The following is a 21,555-nucleotide window of genomic DNA, read 5'->3' on the forward strand; positions in this document are numbered from 1 at the left end:
CTGCAAAACAAGGCACAAAATACATAGTCTGTGCCCTACATGAGAAACGTAGCAGAACTGTGTGCTGATTCCCACCCCTGCCTCGCCTCCTGAGAGCGAACCGTCCATTGTACCATGGTGGAAGGCATTTCTGAAGGCTCTGCAATCGGAGTGATCTGTTACTTGCCCATTGAGCCTTAGGGGCAGCAACCAGGTGGTGTGGCTGAAACACAGGCCTTGGCCAGACCTGGTTGGACATGTTGGTTCTGCCACTGATTGTGAATTACAAAACCTTGGAGAAGTCATTGTCTTTCTCTGTGCCTCTCATGTAAGATGGGGAACACTGCGGCCATTGCAGAAAAGCAGATAGATGGAGCGAGTATGAAGTACTTTGTGAGTGTGTGTGTGTCATACGGTGAATGAAATGGCACTGATTGACATTGATGGTAATAACAGGTTTAATTCAGGAACAAAACTGGTAAAGTAGGCCAGGTACGGTGACTCACGCCTGTAATCCCAGCACTTTAGGAGACCGAGGCGGGCAGATCATGAGGTCAGGAGTTTGAGACTAGCCTGGCCAATATGGTGAAACCCCATCTTTGCTAAGAATACAAAAATTAGCTGGGTGTGGTGGCACGCCTGTAGTCCCAGCTACTTGGGAGGTTGAAGCAGGAGAATCATTTGAACCTGGGAGTCAGAGATTGCAGTGAGCCGAGATGGCGTCATTGCACTCCAATCTGGGTGACAGAGTGAAATTCCGTCTCGAAAAAAAAAAAAAACCTGGTAAAGTGTTTTACCTAGCCTAGGTACGTGTGGTAGAGCCGAATGAAAGCTTAGAAAAAGATGACTTGAGAACTAGCCCAGCAGGGGAATCAGGCAGGATGTGTTGTTACTGAGTAAGTGAAATTTGCACTTGCTTTCTCCCAGGCCTCGTTGAGTTGTGTAAAACAGAGAGCTCAGGTGTCGTGGGCAGTTGAGCGGTTGAAGAATGCATTGCTATTATGTGAGGAACATTGGCCTTTGAAAAAGCAGAACTGGATTCATGTTCTTGCCTGGTAACTGTAACTATCATCTAGTTTGTAAAGGGGAATGCAGTTTACTGAAAAATTCTTATGACAGTGGGGAAAGGATTGGGGTGTCTGCATTGGTTTGTGTTATATAGGTCATATGAAAGAGCATTTAGGCTGGAGGGAGACTTTTCATCTCTATAACTTTACTTTCACAAAACAATTCCATCACGATTTGAAGATTTTTGAGTCAAAACTACATTGTTCTGCTATGTGTTTTGGGGAAAATTTATACATAAAATTTGCTGAAATGTTTCCGATGATACAAGAATATATGTGTGGGATAAAAAGCTGAAATTTGCATCCCCCTTTGTCTAGAAGTAAATCTTTGGGAATAGTTAAGTCTGTATTCCAGCTATTTTGTATATTATGAATACACTGTGAATATATGAGTATATGTATACATATATGTTTTATTTTTAGAGATGGAATATTGCTGTGTTGCCCATGCTAGTCTCAAACTCCTGGGCTCAAGTGACCCTCTCGCCTCAGCCTCCCAAAGTTTTGGAATTACAGGCGTGAGTCACTGCGCCTGGCCTGCATGAGTATATTTACTAATTGCTAAGTTACTCTGTTCAATACGTGTCTATTGAACTTCCCCATGTGACAAACATTGTTCTGAATACCTTATATGCACTAATTCACTTAATTTTTAGAACGGCTCTATTATTGTGGCCCTTTTACAGTGAGGAAACTGAACCACAGAGAGGCTGGGGACGTCGTCTAACATCACACAGCCAGTGGTGTTGGAATTGAGGTTTGAACCTAGACAGCTGGCTTCAGATCTCTTAGCTGTTACCATAGATGGCACACTCAAACCTTAGGGCCGCCTCCCAAGCCTTGCCTCCAATATGGGCTCGCCTGAGCTCTGCGAGAGCCGTGTATGTGACGTTTCTTTCCTCTTTAGGGACACAAGTCTTGGAATTGTCCCAGACCCTGGTAGGACCTCTTGAGGACCAAAATCAGGGATTCTTCAAGCCTACCCCAAAGGCCAGATCTCTGATTTAGCTACTTGGAAGGTAGATGTAGGAGAGAGTAATTTTGCCAGAATAAAAAGTCAGGATGGCTGCGCTGACTCGGCCAGACGCAGTGGCTCATGCCTGTAATCCCAGCACTTTGGGAGGCCAAGGCAGGTGGATCACCTGAGGTCGGGAGTTCGAGAGCAGCCTGGCCAACAAGTAGAAACTCCGTCTCTACTAAAAATATAAAAATTAGCTGGGCGTGGTGGCGGGTGCCTGTAATCCCAGGTACTTGGGAGGCTGAGGCAGGAGAATTGCTTGGACCCGGTTGGCAGAGGTGACAGTGAGCCAAGATTAAGCCACTGCACTCCAGCTTGGGTAACAGAGTGAGACTCGGTCTCAAAAAAAAAAAAAAGAAGAAGAAGAAGGGGGAAGGGGAATGGCTGGGCTGACTCATAGGGAAGAGGCCCTGCAGCAGCCATAGGACCTTGGGCACTTGGATGGAAAAGAAGGAAGGAAGAGCTTCACCCATGGCGGTGACCTGGGCTGCAGAAACCACCCTAAACAGTCCACGTCCTGGAGCCTGGCCACCCCCTTTGCTTCTCTTCTCCTTGGGTAGAGGGTGTGGGGAGCTTTCTACCCTGGAGGCTGAGCAGTGCAGCTTCTAACCAGGGTAGGCGTTTGTCTGTCCCTGGGAATACAGACAGCATTCTCATAAGCAGCCCGAATACTCCTGAACAGCTTTTTGTAGGGTGGGGCGGGACGGGGCGGGCAGAGGGTCATTTTGACTCATAGGTCCCTTTTCCACTTTCACTGCTGATAATTGTGTTACAGATTAAAGTTTTGTTTTTGATACTGAAGAGGGCTTAAGAGAGTGAGCTATTATAGCACATCTAAGTCTGCTAAAATAGAACGACGGGGTAGTGTAGGAAAATCTCTTCTAAATTATGGATCTTATATGGTGAACGTTAGAAGCCATGTGTACCTAAGTTGAAAAATCAAAACGTGTCTTGTATTTGGGTGACCCCGGTAAGTCTGGATGCCACTGCACCTTGTGTGAACACAGGATGCTGAGGTGTAGGGATCAACAGGCTTTTTCTGGATGTCTTCACTTCTCCTTTGGGGTAAAGTGGGGCGGCAGTAGGAGCGCACAGCTGTTGGGCCTCTAATATTTGTCAGCTGTTTTACATGTGGGATTCCATTTAATGCAATCTTGGAGGTAAAATTATTTTACTGAAGATGAAGATAGAGGCTTAGAGAAGTTAAGAAAATTGTTCAAGTTCATGTCTTTTGTTTTGTTTTGAGACAGAGTTTTGCTCTTCTTGCCCAGGCTGGAGTGCAATGGCATGATGTCGGCTCACCACAACCTCTGCTTCCCAGGTTCAAGTGATTCTCCTGCCTCAGCCTCCCGAGTAGCTGGGATGACAGGCATGCGCCACCATGCCAGGCTGATTTTGTATTTTTGGTAGGGACGGGGTTTTTCCATGTTTGTTAGGCTGCTCTTGAACTTCCAAACTTGGGTGATCTGCCCAACTCGGCCTCCCCAAGTGCTGGGATTACAGATGTGAGCCACCATGCCTGGCCAAGGCCATGTAATTTCTTAAGTGGAAAGATGAAGTCATTGATGAACTCAGACGTTTAATTTCAAGGCCCTTGATCTTTCATAACACGTGGTTCCTTCCCTGGTTGGTCGGAGTGACTGAAGAACTCAAGGAGGCCGGGCGCGGTGGCTCAAGCCTGTAATCCCAGTACTTTGGGAGGCCGAGATGGGCGGATCACGAGGTCAGGAGATCGAGACCATCCTGGCTAACACGGTGAAACCCCGTATCTACTACAAAATACAAAAAACTAGCCGGATGAGGTGGCGGGCGCCTGTAGTCCCAGCTACTTGGGAGGCTGAGGCAGGAGAATGGCATGAACCCGGGAGGCGGAGTTTGCAGTGAGCTGCGATCCGGCCGCTGCACTCCAGCCTGGGCGACAGAGCGAGACTCCGCCTCAAAAAAAAAAAAAAAAAAAAAAGAGCTCAAGGAAGCTGTGTTTTGTGGAAAGAAAACCTGAGGGGTGTATGGTCTTTTCAGGCTTGGAATCTGCCATGCTGGGCTTCTGAATTGTATAGCTTGGCCATATAGAGAGAATCCCCTCGTTTAAGACTTATTCTTTGGGGGAAATAAAGGAAGGCCACCCACATGAGATGGGCAGAGGTGACTTTCTCAGAGCTGCTGTGGCAAGAGAGTCGGCACTGTCACTTGCGTGTGGCAGAGACTGACATGCAAGTGAGTGGCTGATGAGGAGTGGGGAAGCTTCAGGATGGAAAAGAACGGCTCCCACTGGAGGCTGTTGTGGGGGCTGCAGGCGGCTGTGCAGAAGTGGGTTGCCCTATGCGATTGGTTGGGGCATATTTGGCTTTCTCTGAATGATCCTAACAGGAAACAGGGACCAAAATTAGGGTAGCGGTCAGTTTTGAGTCAAGTCCTGGCCACGTGGGACAGAGTCGTGGTTTAGTTTCTGGGTTGTGGAGAGAAAGCAGTCTGGCTTCCTGTCTGATGTGCTAGCCTGGCTGGCCTCCTGGCTGTTTACTGTAGATAGGGTTTGGTTTCCTGGGTGGGCAGCTACAGGTTGTGGTCTGAGTTCTGTCTTTATATATATGATCAGGCATGGTCTGTTTGTATATTCAGTCCCTCATTTTTCTTGTCAGTAAAAATATCAAATGACAAATTGGATACATTGGGAACTTTTTAGATGTCTGTGTCCCCTGGAGGAAGTTTTCACGTTCACATTTAATCAGAATGAATATAAACAATTGGGCCATTTATCTTGAAGATTTAAAAGGTAAATCTTCAACAATACTACCTCTGCGCCATTGCCTCTCTGTCTATCTTTAGGGAATGTATTTTTATCCACCGCCGGCTCATCATCCACCAGTTTGTGGTTGATCCACTTCTCTATACGTCTTGCCTTGTGTGCATCTTATTGTTTGCTAGTGTTAGCTTTCCCCTTCGTCAGTGTAGTTTATTTGTGTAGCATCTGTTGTTAGGGAGTTATTTGTGGAATTTGTGAATGGAAGGGACCTTGGAGGTCTGCTAGGTCAGCCCAGTGACTTTCAAGGTAAACGGAAATACAGGGAAATTTTCCAGCTTTTTTGGTTGCCAAACCAGGAATAGAAAGCAGTGTTCTTTGTGCTACAATGTCATTGAAAGACAGCTCAATGTGGGCCTAAAATGCAGAGTAACTAACTTTCGTTTATCTCTGCTTCTGACTCTTGTTATCAGACATTTTAAATTGACCTTAATGTGTTAGCAGAAATATGAAAAGTCCGGACTTGTTTACATAGAAGGTGCTTTGTCGCCTACTCATTTAGTTGTTTTTTTTCAACAGGATTGAAAAGACATTGTTATAAATGATGTTTATGTCTCCCCCAGATTCTTGTACTGGAGCCCTAACTGCCAGTGTGATGGTATTCGGGGGTAGGACCTTTGGGAAGTGATTAGGGTTAGATGAGATCATGAGCGTGGGCCCTGGTCTGACAGGATTAGTGCCCTTAGAAGAAGAGAAACCAGGCCGGGTGTGGTGGCTCACACCTGCAATCCCAGCACTTTGGGAGGCCGAGGTGGGCAGATCACGAGGTCAGGAGATTGAGACCATGCTGAAACCCTGTATCTACTAAAAATAAAAAAATTAGTTGGGTTTGGTGGCACGTGCCTGTAATCCCAGCTACTCATGAGCCTGAGGCAGAAGATTTGCTTGAACCAGGGAGTCGGAGGTTGCAGTGAGCTGAGATTGTGCCCCTGCACTCCAGCCTGGTGACAGAGTGAGACTCTGTCTCAAAAAAAAAAAAAGAAAGCAGAGAGCTCCCACTGCCCTGGTGTGAGGAAACAAGAGAAAGTGGCTGTCTGCAAGCCAGGAAGAGGTCCCTGTCCCGAAACTGAGTTGGCCAACACTTTGATCTTGGACTTCCAGCCTCCAGAGCTGTGAGAAATAAACTAATGTTTAAACCACACAGCCTATGGTGTTTTTTATGGTATTTGCCTATGGTATTATGGCCATCAGATTTGGCTGATACAGAGATGGTTCCAGAATACTGTAGCCTGTATCTAAGTTGGTGATGTCATGAAAATAAATGTGGTAGTTCATTCCTTTATATAAAGATAGCGCTGTGAACCCAGGGCCTTTGCTCAAGTGTTAGTTGAGTCTTGTCTTCTTATAATAGCTTCCTAATTTCTCTTTTCCCTCTCTAATTTATATTATATATCTGGATTAAATCATATATGGTATGATTTTATACTTTATGTCTACACAAATTTTTAGTGATTTTATTTCATTTTATTTTATTTTGGAGACATGCTCTTGCCCTGTTGCTCAGGCTGGAAGGCAGGCGTGCCATCACAGCTCACTGTAACCCTAAATTCCTGGGCTCAAGTGATCCTCCCGCCTCAGCCTCCTGAGTAGCTGGGACTACAGGTGTGCTATCCTGCCTAGCTAATTTTTAAAATTTTGTAAGGACAGAGTCTTGCTGTGTTTAGTGGTTTCAAACTTCTGACCTCAAGCAGTCCTGTCACCTCAGCCTCTCAAAGCACTGGATTACAGGCAGAAGCCACCACACCCAGCCCAGTGATTTTTCATTGTTAAGATCAAGGACGGGCTCCCTGGCTTGGCATTCAAGGCTCATGATCCGGGCGTGATATGCAAGTTTGGGTTTCAGTGTTTTCATTCCCGCCATCAGCCTTGCACTCCAGCTTGTTGCCTACGCCCTGTTCTGAAGCCCAGCCTGAGAGCTGCACTTAGAATTTATACCTTCTCATCTCTTCGTCGTCTTTGCCTATGTTCTTATCTCCATCTGGGACATCATCTCCACACTTCTGCCTCTTTAAATCTTCTCCATCCTTCAAGACTTGAACTACTCACTTCCTTTACACGATCCTCGCTCTGACATCCAAGCTAGAGTTAATCTTTTTCCTTTGAACTCTGATAGTGCTTAATGTTTTTCATCCTTTAATTATGCAGCAGTCCTGTGTGTTAGATTTTATTATTTCCCCCTTTTTTCATAGTGACTTTGAAAATATTTGCTGTAGTCATATATTTTGAATATGTAATATGAGCGACATTCAAAAGGTCCTGGAGAGTGAAAGGCAGTCCTACTCGTCACTGCCCTGTGACCACTGTTGCCAGTTTTGTTTGTTTGTTTTGTTTTGTTTTTCCAAGATGGAATCTTGCTCTGTCACCAGGCGGGTGTGATCTCAGCTCACTGCAACCTCCGCCTCCCGGGTTCAAGTGATTCTCCTGCCTCAACCTCCTGAGTAGCTGGGACTACAGGCATGTGCCACCATGCCCAGATCATTTTTGTATTTTTAGTAGAGACAGGGTTTCACCATGTTGGCCGGGATGGTCTGGATATCTTGGCCTCGTGATCCACCTGCCTCAGCCTCTCAAAGTGCTGGGATTACACTTGTGAGCGACTGCACCCAGCCTATGTATCTTCTTTTTAAAAACACAGATGTTGGCATAAGATAAACACTGTTGTCCACCAGTTCCCCACTGGTAAGTATTTAGGTTGTTCCCAACCGTTTGGATTAATCAATGCTGAGTTGTACGTAATTCTTGCATATTTGCATGAATATGTTCATAGGATGCATTGCTAGAAATGGAATTGTGGGATCCAGGGTTCTACGCATTTTAAATGTTGATGGGTGTTGCTCGATTCCCTTCCGTTAGGGCCATACCGTTATCTCACTGTCAATGTGTAAGGACGCCTATTTCTATTTCCTTGCCAACAGTTTCTTCTCAGCTGTTTTGTTTGACATCACACACACACAAAAATAGCCCCCTTGTTCCAAAAACATGAACATTCTACATTTCTACTTAAAGTGTGCGCACACTGACTGAAGCTCTGTGTTGCAGTGATGTGTGCTGGTAGGATTGTGGCTCTATTTCGAATTTGCTAGCCAGGCTACGGCTTTCCGGTCAGGTATTTTTGTTTTGTTCATGTTGTTGCTGTCGTTGGGCCGGGGTAACCTGTGTGAATTTCTCTCCACTGCCCAACCAGATTTCCTTTCTAGTGGAGGGGCTTAGTGTCTCATCTGGCAGCCCTGTTTCCTGGTCATCTGGGCCGAGTGTCTCATCCGGCAGTCCTGTTTCCTGGTGATCTGGGCTGAGTGGCTCCATGAGACGTTGCATTCATCTTCTCCAGTAGTGCATGTTTTCACAGCAAGCAAAACATTTTCACCGCGTTTCTAGTGGGATAGGGACTAGGTCTTTTCTGAGCATCAGGAGACCTGGCTTTGTTCTGGTTCAAGCAACAGCTGGTGAGTTACCAAAGACAAGTCACATATGGTCCCTGGTCCTTGGCTTTATAAGTAGAATCACAGTCTGAGTGGGCATCACTTCTCTGGTCTCTATGCAGTGCTGAGTGTTGTGGAGATGATGGCTAAGTGTCAGGGTGCATTTCCACCACTAGGGGATTATAGGCCAGCCAAAGACACAGGCGGAAAGCTAACAGCCCCAGGCAGGTGCACAGAACCAGAGGAGTTTGAAACGGTGGTTCCAAGCTCCTTGGTGTGATTGATGTGATCACAATAAATATTTTATCTCTAAATCTTGAGCCATTGGACCAAGAGGAGAGAGCTGGTGTTGAGTTGTAGTGAGAGGTGCATGGTTCGTGTGCCTGCTGATCCTGGCTGGGACTCAATTCCATTGAGTCCCATTCCATTTTACCTTCTGTTTCCACCTTTTTCATGCTCCTGCTTGTTTCTCCAGAAAAAATTGCAATAAATTCCTTTCAAAAACTTTACAAAAGCCATAGATGCTTATTGAAAATAATTCAAATGATATGGAAGACAGAAAGATAGTGAGTGTTTTTCTGTTGTGTGTTTGGATGAATGTGTCTTTGGGGTAGTCACTGTTAACACTGGGTGTATTTCCTTTCAGATCTTTTTCAGTGTACCTACAAATATACATGCACAATTTGTAAAAACCAAAATAGTACCTGAGAAACACTGAGTCCCCTACTCCCACTGCGCAGTCTACATGGACATCCTTTCATGATGATACGATGAGACCTGATCGACTCCTTTTGTTCGCTGGAGTGGCAGGTAATAATAGCTACAGATAACTCACCTTCAGTGGGCATTTACCATGTGACAGGGTCTGTGCTCCAGACAGGCTACATGAAGTGGATCTTAAGGCTTTTTACAACAATGCTATGGGTGAACACACTAATTTTTTGTAACAGTAACATTTTGCAAATGATAGAATTGCAGTAGAGAGAAGCGAAACTGCTTGCTGAAACTCATGGCACGATTCCCGAGAGAGAGAGAACACTTTTAAAACAATTGTTGTTATAGTCAGGTGATTTACGATCATTTGAAGAAATAGTGCATTCAGTGAATACATTTCAGGGTCTGGTACAGTCTGGGAGCTGTTCTTAAAAATGCACTGGGCTAGAGGCAAGGGAGCGGTCCATTGGCCCTGGGCCGCTAGTGCAAGGAGGGAGGTCCCGGGGAGAGGAGGCAAGGAGAGGAGATCTCTGAACAAACCTTGCAACATCCATTTCTGCTGATTCTGGTCCGAGGTGTGGCTCTTGACATGTACACTTTTCAGAGAGACTTGGTTTTGATTTTTATCATGGGTGACCTGAGCAGCCATGGTTTGAAACTGCCTGGAGATGTGGTCTGGCAGGCCAGTGCTATGCCCGTCCTTCCCGTTCCTGCAGGAAGGGAGTCATCCTGGGACTAGAGGGCTTCGCCTGTAATCAGCTCTCATAATAAGTGGATTTGATGCTGGTTTCGCTAGGTCAGGAAATTTTCCATCTGGAAGGAAAACTGATACTTGTTTTTGGGTTTTGCTGAGGAGCCACAGGGTTTAGAGCAGGGCCTGGAAGTTTGTTGAGATACACGTGAGTGCACTCAAGCATCTTCCATGAAACGTGGAAATAAACACAGTGTTCCAGAGAGGTCCCTGGCTTTGGGATATAAATATTTCTGTAACAGAATGGCACTGGATGTCTGCTGTATTTTTTTCTCTGCTATTTTGGCAAGTTTTATTTGGGTGTATGTCTCCTGTACAGAGGGTATGACATCACTTTTTGCCACCAAGTATTTACAGCCGTTGGTGCCTCCCATGTGGGTCACTTTTGTGTCGTGGTTTCTTTGGGGAAATTGTAGGTCTCCTACCCGAAGCACATTGCCCATTTCAAGGTGCTCCTGGTTTCTGAACACCTGTGGCAGTGCCTTCCATATGGGTGAAGCCAGCCGAGAAAGTACCCCTCCGCAGGAGGTGGGAACTGGTGATTGCCTGTGTGAGGAGGCCGGGGATGAGCTCTGGACTAGAACTTGTGATCGGCTGCTTTTCCTTCCCCTCCTCTCCCTCCTATTTTTCCACCACCCCCCCTTTTTAAAAATTTCTTTTTTAAAAATTCAGCAAGTATTTTGGTTTCCTTTATTTGCTATTCCTTGCTAATCGTATGCAGAGTGAGTCTGGGACAGTGGAAAGGAAAGTTGTGCTTAGCTTCAGATGATCCTACCAGCCCCGCATTGAGGGGCTTCCGCCAGGCGGCATTGTCAAGTGGCCTTGTGGAGGTTGTCCTTTCTGTCCTCAGCCTTAACCAGCAGAGGCAGGTGGTACTTATTCCTGGTTAATGTTGGGGAAGTTGAGCTCAAAGTGGCTAAGGGAACTTCCCAAAGTCACATAGGAAGCAGCAGAGTAGAACCAAACACAGATTGTCTCTGAATCAGGCAGGTTGTCTGATTCCAAAATGGGCTCTTCATTTTTGGAGGTCAAAAAGCTCAGCAGACACACATATTTCTTTTATCTTCTTCTTTTTTTTTTTTTTTTAGCTAGGGTTTCGCTATGCTGCCTAGGCTGGTCTAGGCTCAAGCTGTCCTCCTGCCTTAGCGTTCTGAGTGCTGGACTTACAGGTTTGTGTCACCACACCCAACCGAACAGACATTTCTTGAAAGAAGACATACAAATGGCCAAAAAATATGTGAAAAAAAATGCTCAGTATCACTTATAATCAGAGAAATGCCAATCAAAACCACAGTGAGGTATCATCTCACTTGTTAGGATGAGTATTATCAAAAAAGACAAAAAATAACAAGTGCTGGCGAGGATATGGAGAAAAGGGAGCTCTTACACACTGTAGGGGGTTGTACACTAGAGCAGCTGGCTGGGCGCGGGGCGCACGCTGACATCCCAGCACATTGGGAGGCCGAGACGGACAGATCACCTGAGGTCAGGAGTTTGAAACCAGCCTGGCCAACATGGTGAAACCCCGTCTTTACTAAAAACACAAAAATTAGCTGGGAGCGGTGGATTACACCTGTAGTCCCAGCACTGTTGGGCAGCTGAGGTGGGCGGGTCACTTGAGGCCAGGAGTTCAAGACCAGCCTGGCCAACGTGGTGAAACCCCATCTCTACTAAAAAATAGAAAAATTTGCCAGGTGCCGTGACGGGCGGCCGTAATCCCAGCTACTCAGGAGGCCAAGGCATGAGAACCACTGGAACCCGGGAGGCGGATGCTACAGTAAGCAAGCCGAGATTGTACCACTGTACTCTAGCCTGGGCAACAGTGAGACTATGTCTCGAAGAGAAAAAAGAAAAAGAGTAAGAGTAAGCTAGGGCACCCACTATGGCAAACAGTATGGAGGTTCCTCAGAAAACTGCAAATGAAATTACAGTGTGATCCAGCAGTCCCACTACAGTGTAGATACCCAAAGAAAAGGAAATCAGTGTCGGAGGGGCATCTGCACCTCTGTGTTTCCTGCAGCACTGTTCACCATAGCCAAGACATGGAACCAGCCTCCGTGTCCAACAGCAGATGATGGATAGAGACTATGTGGTCTTGATACACAGTGGAGTACTATTCAGCCATAACACAGGATGAAGTCCTGTTATTCTCAGCAACGTGGATGGAACTGGAAGATATTATGAAATAAGCCAGGGACAGAAAGTTACACAGCACATGTTCTCTTATGTGGAAGGCAAAAAGGAGTGGATCTCATGGAAGTTGAAAGTAGACAGAGGCTCCTAGAGGGTAAGGGGCCTCTCGTGACACACCCAGGAGGATCGGATGTCACGTCTGTGGGTTCATGGACCGGGGGTGCCCGGGAGCAACTGGACTGCATGGCTTTTTGGCTCCCTGGTTAAAACCAGTGGGCAAAGGCAGGGGGCTATGTGTGGCACAGAGCTGGGCCGTCCAGCGCGACTTGCCAAAGCCTCACAGTAGACAGGGGCAGGCCTTATTAGTTCCGCTTTGCAGATGGGAAAGTGAGTCTGGGAACCCGGAAGGAACTGGCCATCTTCCCAGGTGACCACAGGCGCCTGGAGGCAACCAGGTGCTGCCCGGCTCTGCATACCTGCTCCTGAGGTGCCTGTGCCTGACTGCCCCAGGAGCCACGTCCTCACACCTGCCCCTTTGCCTACACCCCAGGGGACCGGCTGAACGAGCTCGTGGCCTACTACCGCTGGCGCCCTGCACCACCGGCTGGCCATGGCAAGCTGGCGGAGCACTTCTACCTCAAGGCCCTGTAGCTCTGCAACTCGCCGCTGGAGTTCGACGAGGACCCTCTACTACGTGAAGGTGTACCTGGTGCTCGGTGACATCATCGTCTACGCCTGAAGGTGGGTGGGAGGGACAGGGCTGAAGGTGGGTGGGGAGGGCAGGGCTCTGGGTGTTCCTGGCCCCCTTGGAGTGGGATCTCCACAGACCCCAGGGGTCTGGGTTCCAGCCTTCCTTAGGAGTGGCCCAGTGGCTTCCCTGGAGCTCTGCACCCAGCTAGAGGAGCCGGCAAGGTTCACAGATACAACCCAGCTCCCAAGCTGGCCAGGCCCCACCCTCAAGAACTCAGTCTCAACCAGGGAGGCTGACACATGAGCGGGCAATGGTGGCCTCTGGGTAAAGAAGGGGGATTGTAGTCAGGGGGACCCTCCTGGAGGTGACACCAAACTGAGTCTTGACAGTCAAGTGTCAAGTTGCATTTAACAAAGAAAACAGGGTCGGGAGAAGGACATTTTGGAGGATGGCATCATCCTCACATTGAATCCACGTTGCAAGATCCAACCCAAATCCTGGTGCCTCCTCTAGGAAGCCTGCCCAGGGTGCCTGCACTGAGCAACTCCTTCCTGGAGTCCCGAGACACCTTGAATCTTCACATCACCCAGGAAGGCTGGGGTGGGACCAGTGTCTTATCATTGGGTTCACAGACAGGGGAACCCCAGATCAGGGCAGGAGTCGTGGGGCGGGGCCCCAGCCAGCCAGGCTGAGACCTTGCTGGGTCAGGTCTGTCTCGAGGGGAGGTGCTGTGCTCCCTCTTCCCCCAGCCCGGCAGGGGTGGAGAGCTGGGACTGGCAGACTCAGACCTGGGGTGTCTCCACCCTCTGCCCAGCAGGCACCCGCCCCTCCTCCGCATCGCACCGGCACCACGTCAGTACTCCTTATGGGCTGAGGGGCTAGGGCGCTCCAGTCCAGGGTCCAAGATCTTGGGGACATGAGAACAACATGAGCTGAGGCAGCCCTAAGACCCTGCCCTGTATCCCCCACTGCAGGCCTGGGGCTGCCCGGGAGGCCTCCGCCCAGTGCTGGCGACACCTGGTGGTCAGAAGCGATCCCTGTGGCCTCCCAAGTCCCAGCCAGACAGGGAGGTGTCAGGCCCAGAGGGACGCTGCTCACGGCTCAGGGGCTCGCCTGGGACCCAGGGGACGGGCCTCCCAAAAGTGGGCCTTTATCTCTCTTGGTCCAGCCTGCCGCCCACTCCGCCTGCCCAGGAGGAAGGAAGGGCCAAGTAGTACCTGAGAGGCCAAAGTCTATGGTTGGTGTCGAGGGGCACAGCCCTCCTTGCCATGCACAGCCCTCTGGGTCTCATCGTGACTATGCTGTCAGTGCAGGCCAACTTCCCACAGGGAGGCCCCCTCGGAATTCCCCAAGGGCGGCTGTCTTTCCAAGGCTACACCCTCCTCCTTGTATAGGAGGCTCTGGACCCAGAACCAGGGTCCAGAGCAGTGGCAGAAAAAGCCGGTCTGGATGGGGCCTGGAAGGCTGGTGAAGAAGCAGAGGTAAATGGGCGTCTTTTCCAATTGCCTCTAAAATGGGGTCCCTCTTTAGTCTACACGTGAGAGTGAGCCCTGGAATAGGGGATTAGGTGTGTCCTGGCTCAGCCTGCCACTCACTAGCTGCTGCACACACACACACAGGCACACAAACACGCACATTCACACACACAGGCACACGCAGACACATATGCATTGGCTGACTGCTTCCTGTTTAGTTGGGAAGCCCCCACCCTTTCAGGAAGCCTTTGCCTCCCCCCACCGGCTGAGTCGGGGCCTCCTGGGCCCTTCACTGTCTCCTGGGCTTCCATCTGCCACAGCCCGGGCACCTTTGTGGTCAGTGTTCAGTCCCAGGTCCCTCAGACTGGGAGCAAGGACGTTAGGCTCAGCCATGCACCCAGCACAGAGTCCAGTGTTCGGCTGGGCCGGAGGGCATTGGATGAGCAGTGGCGGTGACTGGGGGCCTTCTCGCCCCTGCTCGTGTGTGGGGCGGGGCAGTGAGGGAATGGACTGCTGCATCTTGGACTTTGTCCTTGGCCCTGGGAGCCATCTTGAGATGGTAAAGAGGGACAGGCCAGGCACGGGTCTTAGAGAGGTCCCTTGGGTCACCCCCATGTGGCGGAGGCGCCTGGGGAGAAGCCAGGTGGGGGGTGGGAGGGTCAAGGAGGAGGTCTGGGAGGCAGCATCCCAACCCAGGGATGGTGAGTTTGAGCCAAAGATGCATTGAAAATGGGAGTGGATGTCTGGGGAGTCACACTCCGTCAATATTTCAGGGAATATTGACAGAGAGGATACCTGTGAGATGGTTTTGTACCTGGCCTGGCCCGTGGAGGGCCTGGAAATGGTCAGCATGGACGGGGGCCAGAGGGGAGCCTGGGTCACTCAACACTGTGCCCCTGCTGTGGCTTGGAGCCACGGGTCCTGCATGGAACTCTCAGAGCAGGAAGGATCTGCCATGATCACAGCCCACGGGGAAAGCAGCCACTGCCTGCAGAAAGGGTGGGACTGGGACAGGAGGCTTCGGGTGAGTGGGGCGTAGGGAGAGTCAGGAAAATTCCAGGGGTGTCAGGATCGTCCCCACCTCCTGCAGCTGAGACCAGAGCAGTGTCACAGGCTTCGGGGCTCATGGGGTGAGCCAGCATTGGCTGGACATGTGGAATGACCTGGAGACAGGAACGGCCTCTGGGAAGACGGGCTCCGAGTCCCGCTTTTGCTGAGCATGGCCTGTCCCCTTCAGGACCCGTTTGATGCAGCCGGGTACTACCAGCTGGCACTGGCAGCCGCCGTGGACCTGGGCAACAAGAAGGCACAGCTGAAGATCTACACGCGGCCCGCCACCATCTCCCACAACTTCCTCCTGGACAGCGAGAAATCGCTCTTCTTCTACCGGAAGGCCAGGACCTTCGCCACAGTGCTCAATGTCTACAGGGTCAACCTGCCTCCTCTGCCACTCTGCGGGTGGCCCCTCTGGTTGGCCCCAGCGACCCTCGCTGAGGACAACGTCCGAGGGAGTGGGTTTTATGCAAGGAGGATGGTCTCCTGCCTCTACTGGTGTCTCCCGTGGCTCATTTTCTGGGAAATGGAGGCATGAAAGCAGGGTTCAAATAGCAATAAGTATTTTTTTGCAATAACATACCGAAGTCCCCATGGCATCCTTCCCTGTGTGCTTCCTGGGCGGGGTCTAGGTGCCAGCTCCTTCCCTGGTGGCAGCCCTCTGATCTTGGGGATGAGAAGGACCCTGAGTCCAACAGACCTGGGCCAGGTCACCATGAGTCTCGGTTTCCTCGGCGGCCAGAGGGGAGACGGTGGTGGAACTGCCTGGGCAGCTCCCTGCTCAGAGCTTTTGCTGTAGGTCTCCTGCCGCCCTTGCCTTTAATCTTCAGGCCACTGTGCCTGCATGTAGGGGCTGCTAGTGTCCCTGTCCGCCATTGAAGAAATAGAGGCACAGAAAGGTTAGGTGTCTGCCCACCGTCACGCAGCACTTAGGGGCGGAGACGCAGAGCCCAGTACACTGACCACCACACCACCCTGCCAGCCTGCAGCCAGGAAGGTGTCCCCCATTAGGACCCAAGGTCAGCTCCTGGACCTCTTGTGGTATCAGGAGAGCCGCAGGCCAGTGAAGGTGGCCCCGGGGATCCCTCACTCTGTGTCCTCTGCTCCCAGACTTGGTTGGGCCGAGCCTGGCCAGTCCCAACTCTGGCCACTGGTCAGCCCTGCGGGAAGTGAGATGCACGGATCTCCGCCTGTGTAGACGCTGCTACCCAGTATTGAAAGCCTTATCTGGGCTGCCCCCCAGCCGTCCCCACAGGCCCCCTCCCCTTCGGCCCTGGCCCTCATCCCAGTCCCTGGAATCCCAGGTTTTCCTTCTTGGAATCTCTTGGCCCCAGGGAACACAGCTCACACGGTCTCTTTGCCAGTTTATGCAAGGAAATCGAGGTTCAGAGACTGTGGAGGTCCCACGTGATTCTCACATACACTGCACTCTCCCAGGCTCTTTTTAAACACTTTAAATGAGGTGACTTTCACATCGCATGCAATTAACTATTTCAAAGCGAATAATGGTGGCATTTGTGCATTCACAGTCCTGTGCAACCACTCACGCCAAGTAGTTTCAAAACGTGTTCATCTCCCCAGAAGAAACCTGCCATCCTCACTAAGCAGTTACCCCTCCTTGGTATCCCCCAAGCCCCTCGTTTAATGGAAGGGGAAGCTGAGGCCAGGGAGAAGACTTGCCAGTGGGCGGAGCTCTGATAATAAGTAATCAAGCACCCATCTGCTGGTTCAATGCTGGGTTGGTTTTCCACCCAGCAGAGGTGACAGAGCCAGGAGGTTCTGGGAGCGCCACAGGTGTCACTGGTTCAGGCCTGGGTTGGTTTTCCACCCAGCAGAGGTGACAGAGCCAGTAGGTTCTAGGACCCCATGCTTGCAGCCAGAGCCCTGCCCTGAGCCTCCCCACCAGGGGGCAGCAGAGAGCTTTCCAGAACCGGCCACGGGGCTGGCGGGAAGCAGCGAGTCAGAGCTGCTGACAAACCTCACGTGGACCCCAGATCACTGTCTCTGTGTGTTGGGCTTGAGAATTGGAGAGGAGGCCGCATGATTGGAAACGTGAAGACAGCATGGCCTGGCTGGAGCAGCCGGAAGCGTCGTCACGTTTACTGAGGACACAGACTTCCTGCCCGCGGGCGGGCCTGCAGCCACTCTTCTCGGGGTGGGGCCTGTAGGTCCGGGTTGCTCTCGGTCCCCGACCTGCCTCAGAGTCGGGGGGCTTCGGAACCTGCCTCCCCATCTCCACCCACCCTGGCTGGTGCCACGAGGGGACTGGATCCTGGGATCCTGTTCCTCTTGGGCAGCAGAGACTGAGGGACCAGAGGAGATGATGGGTCTTTAAGCCCCACATTCAAACCCCAGCCCACCACGCACAGTCTGGGGGTTCATGGTGAGGGAGTGATGTCTCCGAGCCCCAGTTTTGTCACCACTAAAATGAGGCCGACATACTGGGACAGAGTGCCAGCCCCAGGGCTAACAGAGGCCTGTTCCCTACTGACCATACCTCTTACTCCTAGGAACAGCTCCAACAACCACACACGAGGGAACACTCAACCCAGGCCAACTTGTCAGAGGCACGGGAGCCAGAGCGACTCCATCTTGAATGGAGGCTGGGTAAAGGGAGGCTGAGACCTGCTGGGCCGCCTTCCCAGGAGGCTAGGCATTCTTAGTCACAGGATGAGATAGGAGGTCGGCACAAGATACAGCTCATAAAGACCTTGCTGATAAAGCAGGTTGCAGTAAAGTCGGCCAAAGCCCACCAAACCCAAGATGGCCACGAGAGTGACCTGTGATTGTCCTCACGGCTCATTATGTGCTAATTCTAATGCTTTAGCTGCCACAAGACACTCCCACCAGCGCCACGACAGTTTACAGATGCCATGGCAACATCTGGAGGTTCCCTACATGGTCTCAGAAGGGAGGGCAGAAACTCTCAGTTCTGGGAATTGCCCACCCCTTTCCTGGAACACTCATAAATAGTCCAACCCTTGTTTAGCGTATGATCAAGAAATAACCATGAAAATGGGCAACCAGCAGCCTTTGGGGCCACTCTGCCTATGGAGCAGCCATTCTTGTTTTTTTTTTTTTTTTTTTTTTTTTTAGATGGAGTCTTGCTCTGTTGGCAGAACTGGAATGCAGTGGCGTGATCTTGGCTCACTACAACCTCTGCCTCCTGGGTTCAAGCGATTCTCCTGCCTCAGCCTTCCTAGTAGCTGGGATTACAGGCACCTGCCACCACGCCAAGTTAATTTTTTTGTATTTTAGTGGCGACAGGGTTTTGCCATGTTGGACCAGGCTGGTCTCGAACTTCTCACCTCAGGTGATCCACCTGCCTCGGCATCCCAAAGTTATAGGATTACAGGAGTGAGCCACTGCGCCCGGCCAGAGTAGCCATTCTTTTATTCTTTTTCTTTCCTAATAACCTTGCTTTCACTTTATGGACTCGCCCCAAATTATGTCTTCTGTGAGATCCAAGAAACCTCTCTTGGGGTCTGGATCGGAACCGCTTTTCAGTAACAAACTTGCTTAACCTCTCAGACCCTTCGTCTCTTCATCTGTAACCAAAGACAAAGCCTCCCCCGAGGTTCCAAAAGTGTGCAGAGAACGCATGGGAAACGAGGGGCACAGCGTTGGTGTGCAGAACCAGTATCACAGACTGGGTGTCAAGCCACTGTCATACTGGAAGTAATATCACGCTCTCCCCCACAAGTTATGAGGAACAATATCACAGGGGGGTGTGTACCTTCTCCAGTAGTGGAAGTAGTATCATCATCTCTTCCTTTAGATGACAGGAACGATGTCACAGGTTGGGTGTACATCCCGTGTGTTTTTGGAAGCAACGTCATTCTTCTTGTAGGTTTTACGATTCATATCACAGGCGGGGTGTACACCCCTTGTTATATTGGATGGAGTCTCATCCTCTTTCAACCTGTATCTTTAGAACAATATCCCATGGGGGTTGTATATCTCTTCAATATTGGTAGTAATACCATCTTCTCCTTTCCTGGATATGAAAACAGCATCAGAGGAGGGGTGTACACCCCTTGCAATGTTGCAGTAATATCATCTCTCGCCTGTGGTTATTAAGGACAAAATCCCACGCTGGCTGTATGGTTCCTACTTTATTGGGAGTAATATCATCCATTCACCCCTGGATATCAGGAACCATATCGCAGAAGACTTGTCCAACCCTTTCGATATTGTCAGCCATGTCATCTTCTTCCCGCCTGGATATTAGGAACGATACCCCAGGGCTGGGGGCGGTGTGCACCCACTGCGATATCGAAAGAAAACTCAGCTCTTTTCCCCTCGATATTAGGAACTATATCACAGGCGGCTGTACACTTCTTGCCATATTGGGAGTCTTATCATCCTCTCCTATCTTGGATATCATGAAAAATATTACAAACGAGGTGTACACCCGCTGAGATATTGAGAGTAATGTTACGCTCTCCTCTTCGGGATATTACGAACAATATCACAGGAGGTGTGTACAACCCCTACGATATTGGGAGAAATATCATTCTCTGCCCTTGAATATAAGAAACAGTATCACAGGAGGATGTACCCCCCGTGATACTGGGAGTCATATCATGTTATTCGGAACAATAGCACAGTGGGTGTGTAAAACCCCTGCGATGTTACCACTAGTATTATCTTTTCCATCCCAGGATATAAGGAACAATATCACAAGGGGATGTACACCCCTGTGATATTCGGGATAATATGTGCCTTTCCCCGGCTGGCTATTAGTAATATCTTCCTCTCCCCGGCTGGATGTGAGGGAAAATGTCACATTGGAGGTCCACGCCACTTGCGATATTGGGAGTAATATCATCCTCTCGCACTCTGGATAGAAGAAACAAGAAGACCGAAAGGATGAACACACACTGCGGTAATTTCATTAATGTCATCCTCTACCCCTGGTTATTAGGAAAAACAGCATAGAGGAGTGGACACTTTCTGCGATATTGGGAGTAATATCAACTTCTCCTCGCCGGATATCAGGAATAAGTCTATAATTATTAATATTAATATGATAAAAATTAATACTAATCAATGACATTAATGACAATAAAGACACTAAATATTAATACTAATTAAAAATGTTGATTAGTATAATTAATATTAACACTATTAATAAAATAATATCATCAATTAATGTTACTTAAATCAACACTAAGTGATGCTGACAATAAAACAATATTAAGAATTAATCGTAATAAATGTCAATATTAACAATGAATTTTTGGCATCCATCATCTATTTAAAATAATTATCAATATTAATGGTAAAAATTAATTGATAGTATTAATAATTATTACAATCGATTCTTGATGTTTAATCATTAATAATATCATTGTTCCCTGAGCAATACATTGGAGGTGTACACCGGTCTGTGAAAGAGTTCATTATTTCCAGAGGGGAAGACGATACTACTCACAATATCCAAAACAGGCCGTGAGTCCACCATGGCTCCCAATAACCAAGGAGGGGAAGGGGTGGCTATGGGTCCCCACCTCGCGGGGGATGGCTCACCCACCTTGTCACAGCCCCTGCTTTTGACAAGGGCATTCCAAAGCTAATCTGAAAAACTAGTCCAGGCCATGATCGGTGGGGGTCGGAATTGCCTCATCACCCCACCTCCCTTCTAGAATTAGAACTTAGACTCTTCGTCTGATGGGAAACATTTACAATCTATTCTCTCCGAAGCTACCTGGGGGATTCCCTCCACATGACAAAGCCTTGGTCTCCACAACCCCTTATCTGACAACTCTCTCGACCATCTGTCAATCAGGAAATTTTTGAATCTATCTATGACCTGGACACCCCTGCTTCCAGCTGTCCCACCTTTCCAGACCAAACCAATGTACATCTTACATTTATTTGATCGATTGTCTCATGTCTCCCTAAAAACTATAAAACCAGGCTGGGCTCTGACCACCTCGGGAATACGTTCTTAGGATCTCCTGAGGGCTGTATCAAGGGCCATGGTAACTCATTTGGCTCAGAATAAATCTCCAAATGCTTCACAGAGTTTGACTCTTTGCTGACATGGTACCTTTCATGGGTATTCATCTGGGGGACTCACCATCAACCGGAGGCAGCAGGTGCCCACTGTGCAAAAGTCTCTGCAGGACTGAGCCTCTGGCACGGGGACTCCAACCCCTGAAGCAGCAGCTCTCCCACGTCCCACAGCCTGATAGACCTGCACCTCCCGGTTCTTTCATTTCAGAGTCTCAGCAACACATCTACCAAATGTCATCAACATCACAGAAGATTCCTCGAGGCTTTTGGCTGTTGTTTCTGGTGGACATTTTAGTGAATGAATCACTATTTCAAGGAGGATAAAGGCTTACTATTCAAAGGCATGTGTTTGTCAAGTTTTGTCATTTCAGCTTCATGCATTTAAATCATGAAGTGAGGCTTGTACCTGATACATTACAGAATCTCCACAAAATAGA

General features: G+C 49.3%; 1 long non-coding RNA gene and 1 pseudogene across 2 annotated transcripts in view; both read left to right on the forward strand.

Annotated features, from left to right (window-relative positions):
* Positions 1 to 15,516, forward strand: part of LOC117095269 — a 247,749-nt gene extending 232,233 nt beyond the window's left edge. Inside the window, exon 3 of one of the 2 annotated variants that reach the window (XR_004441881.1) lies at positions 15,135 to 15,516. This is a non-coding gene — a long non-coding RNA (uncharacterized LOC117095269). The remainder of the gene's footprint in view (positions 1 to 15,134) is intronic. The other variant, XR_004441880.1, reaches the window with a different exon arrangement.
* LOC117095273 overlaps positions 1 to 21,555 on the forward strand; it is a 1,129,150-nt pseudogene that overhangs the window by 11,270 nt on the left and 1,096,325 nt on the right.

The sequence above is a fragment of the Trachypithecus francoisi genome, unplaced genomic scaffold (genome assembly GCF_009764315.1).
Source record: "Trachypithecus francoisi isolate TF-2019V2 unplaced genomic scaffold, Tfra_2.0 Lachesis_group13, whole genome shotgun sequence".
NCBI classification, from domain to species: domain Eukaryota; kingdom Metazoa; phylum Chordata; class Mammalia; order Primates; family Cercopithecidae; genus Trachypithecus; species Trachypithecus francoisi.